Genomic DNA, 10000 nt, shown 5'->3' with positions numbered 1-10000 from the left:
CTGGCACTTTGTGTTTTTCAAGGTTACGGAAAGCAATACGCCGCTGGTACGAACCAATACGCCGCTGGAAAAAAAGCAATACGCCGCTGGTACGAAGCAATACGCCGCTGGTACTTTGTAATAAGAATTACATTATAAGATAGAAAGCACTACGCCGCTGGACATAAAATCTCCATTATCCGAACGAAAGTAACACGCCGCTGGTACTTTATTTTATTATAATAATTTAATTATAAGACAGAAACCGCTGGTACTTAGTAATAAAATCTCCATTATCCGAACGAAAGTAACACGCCGCTGGTACTTTATTTTATTATAATAATTTAATTATAAGACAGAAACCGCTGGTACTTGGTTGTAAAATCTCCATTATCCGAACGAAAGCAATACGCCGTTGGTACTTGGTTATAAAATTTTCATTACAAGATAGAAAGCAATATGCCGCTGGTTATATTAATGTAATCTTATGGAAAGCATTACGCCGCTGGAACTTTGACCATTGCAATAATCGATCGGAAGCTATACACAGCAAGGAATACGAATATTATACCAAGAGATCGAAAACAATACGCTGTTCGGACGTTTTGACTAGCTGTCGCACAGTGCAGACGCGCCGACCCGTCGCTCCGCATTTCGAGCGCAATTTCAGTGGTTTTTCAGTTCAGAAAATTACAGAGAGTGTTTGGTTGTGTTGCAGGAGTCAAACTGAATGATTTGATGCATAAAGTTTAATTAAACTCCCATTAGTTTGCCGGGAAACATCGATTCTTCCGATCTAGAAAGAGACAGAGACAGTCGATCCGCGTTATGTTAAATATTTCAAGGTTCCCGATTCCACAAAATTATAAAAAGTATACGGCTGTGTAGCGGGGATCAAAACGAGTAATTTCGTGTATAAAGTTTAATTAATATCCCATTACTTTGCCGGGAAACATCGATTATTCCGATCTAGAAAGAGACAGAGATAGACGATCCGCGTTATGTTAAATATCTCAAGGTTACCGATTCCACAAAATTATAAAAAGTATACGGCTGTGTAGCAGGGATCAAAACGAGTAATTTCATGTATAAAGTTTGATAAAACTCCCAATAGTTTGCCGGGAAACATCGATTATTCCGATCTAGAAAGAGACAGAGATAGTCGATCCGCGTTATGTTAAATATTGCAAGGTTCCCGATTCCACAAAATTATAAAAAGTATACGGCTGTGTAGCGGGGATCAAAACGAGTAATTTCGTGTATAAAGTTTAATTAATATCCCATTACTTTGCCGGGAAACATCAATACTTCGATCGCGCGAGAGAGACAGAGAAACGAACAGACTTTTTTTCGATTTACGGCTAAAATAAATTTTTCTCATTTTATTCAATAACATATTCCTGCTTAAATAACTTTTTTACATAGGGATTAAGCATTTAGAACGATATAATGTTTAAAATAAGGGCACTTTACTCTTGACATTTTACGGTTTTTTCAATTTTCTGAAAAATCCTATCATTAGATTTGTTTAAAAATACGATATTCTTGCTTAACTAACGTTTCTACATAGGGATTAAGCATTTAGAACGAAATCTAATGTCAGAAAATGGCACTTTACTCTTGACATTTTTCGGTTTTTTCAATTTTCTGGAAAATCCTATCATTAGATTTTTTTAAAAATACGATATTCTTGCTTAACTAACGTTTCTACATAGGGATTAAGCATTTAGAACGAAATCTAATGTAGGAAAATGGTACTTTACTCTTGATCGGTACGTTGGGACTTTGAAAATATTCGGGCGTTCCAATCGCTCGTCTGTTGCATCATAGCGCGTCTCGGCGCAATCGAGCGATTCGCTCGACCCATTATTTTCGATTTACGGCTAAAATAAATTTTTCTCATTTTATTCAATAACATATTCTTGCTTAGATAACGTTTTTACATAGGGATTAAGCATTTAGAACGATACATTGTTTAAAATAAGGGCACTTTACTCTTGACATTTTACGGTTTTTTCAATTTTCTGAAAAATCCTATCATTAGATTTTTTTAAAAATACGATATTCTTGCTTAACTAACGTTTCTACATAGGGATTAAGCATTTAGAACGAAATCTAATGTCAGAAAATGGCACTTTACTCTTGACATTTTTCGGTTTTTTCAATTTTCTGGGAAATCCTATCATTAGATTTTTTTAAAAATACGATATTCTTGCTTAACTAACGTTTTTACATAGGGATTAAGCATTTAGAACGAAATCTAATGTAGGAAAATGGTACTTTACTCTTGATCGGTACGTTGGGACTTTGAAAATATTCGGGCGTTCCAATCGCTCGTCTGTTGCATCATAGCGCGTCTCGGCGCAATCGAGCGATTCGCTCGACCCATTATTTTCGATTTACGGCTAAAATAAATTTTTCTCATTTTATTCAATAACATATTCTTGCTTAGATAACTTTTTTACATAGGGATTAAGCATTTAGAACGATATAATGTTTAAAATAAGGGCACTTTACTCTTGACATTTTACGGTTTTTTCAATTTTCTGAAAAATCCTATCATTAGATTTGTTTAAAAATACGATATTCTTGCTTAACTAACGTTTCTACATAGGGATTAAGCATTTAGAACGAAATCTAATGTCAGAAAATGGCACTTTACTCTTGACATTTTTCGGTTTTTTCAATTTTCTGGAAAATCCTATCATTAGATTTTTTTAAAAATACGATATTCTTGCTTAACTAACGTTTCTACATAGGGATTAAGCATTTAGAACGAAATCTAATGTAGGAAAATGGTACTTTACTCTTGATCGGTACGTTGGGACTTTGAAAATATTCGGGCGTTCCAATCGCTCGTCTGTTGCATCATGGCGCGTCTCGGCGCAATCGAGCGATTCGCTCGACCCATTATTTTCGATTTACGGCTAAAATAAATTTTTCTCATTTTATTCAATAACATATTCTTGCTTAGATAACTTTTTTACATAGGGATTAAGCATTTAGAACGATACATTGTTTAAAATAAGGGCACTTTACTCTTGACATTTTACGGTTTTTTCAATTTTCTGAAAAATCCTATCATTAGATTTGTTTAAAAATACGATATTCTTGCTTAACTAACGTTTCTACATAGGGATTAAGCATTTAGAACGAAATCTAATGTCAGAAAATGGCACTTTACTCTTGACATTTTTCGGTTTTTTCAATTTTCTGGGAAATCCTATCATTAGATTTTTTTAAAAATACGATATTCTTGCTTAACTAACGTTTTTACATAGGGATTAAGCATTTAGAACGAAATCTAATGTAGGAAAATGGTACTTTACTCTTGATCGGTACGTTGGGACTTTGAAAATATTCGGGCGTTCCAATCGCTCGTCTGTTGCATCATAGCGCGTCTCGGCGCAATCGAGCGATTCGCTCGACCCATTATTTTCGATTTACGGCTAAAATAAATTTTTCTCATTTTATTCAATAACATATTCTTGCTTAGATAACTTTTTTACATAGGGATTAAGCATTTAGAACGAAATCTAATGTAGGAAAATGGTACTTTACTCTTGATCGGTACGTTGGGACTTTGAAAATATTCGGGCGTTCCAATCGCTCGTCTGTTGCATCATAGCGCGTCTCGGCGCAATCGAGCGATTCGCTCGACCCATTATTTTCGATTTACGGCTAAAATAAATTTTTCTCATTTTATTCAATAACATATTCTTGCTTAGATAACGTTTTTACATAGGGATTAAGCATTTAGAACGATACATTGTTTAAAATAAGGGCACTTTACTCTTGACATTTTACGGTTTTTTCAATTTTCTGAAAAATCCTATCATTAGATTTTTTTAAAAATACGATATTCTTGCTTAACTAACGTTTCTACATAGGGATTAAGCATTTAGAACGAAATCTAATGTCAGAAAATGGCACTTTACTCTTGACATTTTTCGGTTTTTTCAATTTTCTGGGAAATCCTATCATTAGATTTTTTTAAAAATACGATATTCTTGCTTAACTAACGTTTTTACATAGGGATTAAGCATTTAGAACGAAATCTAATGTAGGAAAATGGTACTTTACTCTTGATCGGTACGTTGGGACTTTGAAAATATTCGGGCGTTCCAATCGCTCGTCTGTTGCATCATAGCGCGTCTCGGCGCAATCGAGCGATTCGCTCGACCCATTATTTTCGATTTACGGCTAAAGTAAATTTTTCTCATTTTATTCAATAACATATTCTTGCTTAGATAACTTTTTTACATAGGGATTAAGCATTTAGAACGATATAATGTTTAAAATAAGGGCACTTTACTCTTGACATTTTACGGTTTTTTCAATTTTCTGAAAAATCCTATCATTAGATTTGTTTAAAAATACGATATTCTTGCTTAACTAACGTTTCTACATAGGGATTAAGCATTTAGAACGAAATCTAATGTCAGAAAATGGCACTTTACTCTTGACATTTTTCGGTTTTTTCAATTTTCTGGAAAATCCTATCATTAGATTTTTTTAAAAATACGATATTCTTGCTTAACTAACGTTTCTACATAGGGATTAAGCATTTAGAACGAAATCTAATGTAGGAAAATGGTACTTTACTCTTGATCGGTACGTTGGGACTTTGAAAATATTCGGGCGTTCCAATCGCTCGTCTGTTGCATCATGGCGCGTCTCGGCGCAATCGAGCGATTCGCTCGACCCATTATTTTCGATTTACGGCTAAAATAAATTTTTCTCATTTTATTCAATAACATATTCTTGCTTAGATAACTTTTTTACATAGGGATTAAGCATTTAGAACGATACATTGTTTAAAATAAGGGCACTTTACTCTTGACATTTTACGGTTTTTTCAATTTTCTGAAAAATCCTATCATTAGATTTGTTTAAAAATACGATATTCTTGCTTAACTAACGTTTCTACATAGGGATTAAGCATTTAGAACGAAATCTAATGTCAGAAAATGGCACTTTACTCTTGACATTTTTCGGTTTTTTCAATTTTCTGGGAAATCCTATCATTAGATTTTTTTAAAAATACGATATTCTTGCTTAACTAACGTTTTTACATAGGGATTAAGCATTTAGAACGAAATCTAATGTAGGAAAATGGTACTTTACTCTTGATCGGTACGTTGGGACTTTGAAAATATTCGGGCGTTCCAATCGCTCGTCTGTTGCATCATAGCGCGTCTCGGCGCAATCGAGCGATTCGCTCGACCCATTATTTTCGATTTACGGCTAAAATAAATTTTTCTCATTTTATTCAATAACATATTCTTGCTTAGATAACTTTTTTACATAGGGATTAAGCATTTAGAACGAAATCTAATGTAGGAAAATGGTACTTTACTCTTGATCGGTACGTTGGGACTTTGAAAATATTCGGGCGTTCCAATCGCTCGTCTGTTGCATCATAGCGCGTCTCGGCGCAATCGAGCGATTCGCTCGACCCATTATTTTCGATTTACGGCTAAAATAAATTTTTCTCATTTTATTCAATAACATATTCTTGCTTAGATAACGTTTTTACATAGGGATTAAGCATTTAGAACGATACATTGTTTAAAATAAGGGCACTTTACTCTTGACATTTTACGGTTTTTTCAATTTTCTGAAAAATCCTATCACTAGATTTTTTTAAAAATACGATATTCTTGCTTAACTAACGTTTCTACATAGGGATTAAGCATTTAGAACGAAATCTAATGTCAGAAAATGGCACTTTACTCTTGACATTTTTCGGTTTTTTCAATTTTCTGGGAAATCCTATCATTAGATTTTTTTAAAAATACGATATTCTTGCTTAACTAACGTTTTTACATAGGGATTAAGCATTTAGAACGAAATCTAATGTCAGAAAATGGCACTTTACTCTTGACATTTTTCGGTTTTTTCAATTTTCTGGGAAATCCTATCATTAGATTTTTTTAAAAATACGATATTCTTGCTTAACTAACGTTTTTACATAGGGATTAAGCATTTAGAACGAAATCTAATGTAGGAAAATGGTACTTTACTCTTGATCGGTACGTTGGGACTTTGAAAATATTCGGGCGTTCCAATCGCTCGTCTGTTGCATCATAGCGCGTCTCGGCGCAATCGAGCGATTCGCTCGACCCATTATTTTCGATTTACGGCTAAAATAAATTTTTCTCATTTTATTCAATAACATATTCTTGCTTAGATAACTTTTTTACATAGGGATTAAGCATTTAGAACGATACATTGTTTAAAATAAGGGCACTTTACTCTTGACATTTTACGGTTTTTTCAATTTTCTGAAAAATCCTATCATTAGATTTTTTTAAAAATACGATATTCTTGCTTAACTAACGTTTCTACATAGGGATTAAGCATTTAGAACGAAATCTAATGTCAGAAAATGGCACTTTACTCTTGACATTTTTCGGTTTTTTCAATTTTCTGGGAAATCCTATCATTAGATTTTTTTAAAAATACGATATTCTTGCTTAACTAACGTTTTTACATAGGGATTAAGCATTTAGAACGAAATCTAATGTAGGAAAATGGTACTTTACTCTTGATCGGTACGTTGGGACTTTGAAAATATTCGGGCGTACGCGGCGCGCTCGGCGCTTCGAACAGCTCCGGTGTCCCCATTATTTTCGATTTACGGCTAAAATAAATTTTTCTAATTTTTTTTAATAACATATTCCTGCTAAAATAACTTTTTTACATAGGGATTAAGCATTTAGAACGATACATTGTTTAAAATAAGGGCACTTTACTCTTGACATTTTACGGTTTTTTCAATTTTCTGAAAAATCCTATCATTAGATTTGTTTAAAAATACGATATTCTTGCTTAACTAACGTTTCTACATAGGGATTAAGCATTTAGAACGAAATCTAATGTCAGAAAATGGCACTTTACTCTTGACATTTTTCGGTTTTTTCAATTTTCTGGAAAATCCTATCATTAGATTTTTTTAAAAATACGATATTCTTGCTTAACTAACGTTTTTACATAGGGATTAAGCATTTAGAACGAGATCTAATGTAGGAAAATGGTACTTTACTCTTGATCGGTACGTTGGGACTTTGAAAATATTCGGGCGTTCCAATCGCTCGTCTGTTGCATCATAGCGCGTCTCGGCGCAATCGAGCGATTCGCTCGACCCATTATTTTCGATTTACGGCTAAAATAAATTTTTCTCATTTTATTCAATAACATATTCTTGCTTAGATAACTTTTTTACATAGGGATTAAGCATTTAGAACGATATAATGTTTAAAATAAGGGCACTTTACTCTTGACATTTTACGGTTTTTTCAATTTTCTGAAAAATCCTATCATTAGATTTGTTTAAAAATACGATATTCTTGCTTAACTAACGTTTCTACATAGGGATTAAGCATTTAGAACGAAATCTAATGTCAGAAAATGGCACTTTACTCTTGACATTTTTCGGTTTTTTCAATTTTCTGGAAAATCCTATCATTAGATTTTTTTAAAAATACGATATTCTTGCTTAACTAACGTTTTTACATAGGGATTAAGCATTTAGAACGAAATCTAATGTAGGAAAATGGTACTTTACTCTTGATCGGTACGTTGGGACTTTGAAAATATTCGGGCGTTCCAATCGCTCGTCTGTTGCATCATAGCGCGTCTCGGCGCAATCGAGCGATTCGCTCGACCCATTATTTTCGATTTACGGCTAAAATAAATTTTTCTCATTTTATTCAATAACATATTCTTGCTTAGATAACTTTTTTACATAGGGATTAAGCATTTAGAACGATATAATGTTTAAAATAAGGGCACTTTACTCTTGACATTTTACGGTTTTTTCAATTTTCTGAAAAATCCTATCATTAGATTTGTTTAAAAATACGATATTCTTGCTTAACTAACGTTTCTACATAGGGATTAAGCATTTAGAACGAAATCTAATGTCAGAAAATGGCACTTTACTCTTGACATTTTTCGGTTTTTTCAATTTTCTGGAAAATCCTATCATTAGATTTTTTTAAAAATACGATATTCTTGCTTAACTAACGTTTCTACATAGGGATTAAGCATTTAGAACGAAATCTAATGTAGGAAAATGGTACTTTACTCTTGATCGGTACGTTGGGACTTTGAAAATATTCGGGCGTTCCAATCGCTCGTCTGTTGCATCATAGCGCGTCTCGGCGCAATCGAGCGATTCGCTCGACCCATTATTTTCGATTTACGGCTAAAATAAATTTTTCTCATTTTATTCAATAACATATTCTTGCTTAGATAACGTTTTTACATAGGGATTAAGCATTTAGAACGATACATTGTTTAAAATAAGGGCACTTTACTCTTGACATTTTACGGTTTTTTCAATTTTCTGAAAAATCCTATCATTAGATTTTTTTAAAAATACGATATTCTTGCTTAACTAACGTTTCTACATAGGGATTAAGCATTTAGAACGAAATCTAATGTCAGAAAATGGCACTTTACTCTTGACATTTTTCGGTTTTTTCAATTTTCTGGGAAATCCTATCATTAGATTTTTTTAAAAATACGATATTCTTGCTTAACTAACGTTTTTACATAGGGATTAAGCATTTAGAACGAAATCTAATGTAGGAAAATGGTACTTTACTCTTGATCGGTACGTTGGGACTTTGAAAATATTCGGCCGTACGCGGCGCGTCTCGGCGCTTCGAACAGCTCCGGTGTCCCCATTATTTTCGATTTACGGCTAAAATAAATTTTTCTCATTTTATTCAATAACATATTCTTGCTTAAATAACTTTTTTACATAGGGATTAAGCATTTAGAACGATACATTGTTTAAAATAAGGGCACTTTACTCTTGACATTTTACGGTTTTTTCAATTTTCTGAAAAATCCTATCATTAGATTTTTTTAAAAATACGATATTCTTGCTTAACTAACGTTTCTACATAGGGATTAAGCATTTAGAACGAAATCTAATGTCAGAAAATGGCACTTTACTCTTGACATTTTTCGGTTTTTTCAATTTTCTGGGAAATCTTATCATTAGATTTTTTTAAAAATACGATATTCTTGCTTAACTAACGTTTTTACATAGGGATTAAGCATTTAGAACGAAATCTAATGTAGGAAAATGGTACTTTACTCTTGATCGGTACGTTGGGACTTTGAAAATATTCGGGCGTACGCGGCGCGCTCGGCGCTTCGAACAGCTCCGGTGTCCCCATTATTTTCGATTTACGGCTAAAATAAATTTTTCTAATTTTTTTCAATAACATATTCCTGCTAAAATAACTTTTTTACATAGGGATTAAGCATTTAGAACGATACATTGTTTAAAATAAGGGCACTTTACTCTTGACATTTTACGGTTTTTTCAATTTTCTGAAAAATCCTATCATTAGATTTTTTTAAAAATACGATATTCTTGCTTAACTAACGTTTCTACATAGGGATTAAGCATTTAGAACGAAATCTAATGTCAGAAAATGGCACTTTACTCTTGACATTTTTCGGTTTTTTCAATTTTCTGGGAAATCCTATCATTAGATTTTTTTAAAAATACGATATTCTTGCTTAACTAACGTTTTTACATAGGGATTAAGCATTTAGAACGAAATCTAATGTAGGAAAATGGTACTTTACTCTTGATCGGTACGTTGGTACTTTGAAAATATTCGGCCGTACGCGGCGCGTCTCGGCGCTTCGAACAGCTCCGGTGTCCCCATTATTTTCGATTTACGGCTAAAATAAATTTTTCTAATTTTTTTCAATTACATATTCTTGCTTAGATAACTTTTTTACATAGGGATTAAGCATTTAGAACGACATATTGTTTAAAATAATGGTACTTTACTCTTGTGATTTTTCGGTTTTTTTTGATTATTTTGAAAAATAAATTTTTGTAATTTTTTTAAATACGATATTCGTGATCAGTGAACGATTTCACATATGGATTAAGCATTTAGAATCGTGCGGAAGCGTTATTAAAAAAGTTTACTCGATGCGATGGGACTTTGAAAAGTTTGTGAAAATTTTCATATTGGGAAAA

Source organism: Megalopta genalis, unplaced genomic scaffold, assembly GCF_051020955.1.
Source record: "Megalopta genalis isolate 19385.01 unplaced genomic scaffold, iyMegGena1_principal scaffold0084, whole genome shotgun sequence".
Classification (NCBI taxonomy): domain Eukaryota; kingdom Metazoa; phylum Arthropoda; class Insecta; order Hymenoptera; family Halictidae; genus Megalopta; species Megalopta genalis.
Note: the sequence above shows the minus strand (reverse complement) of the source record.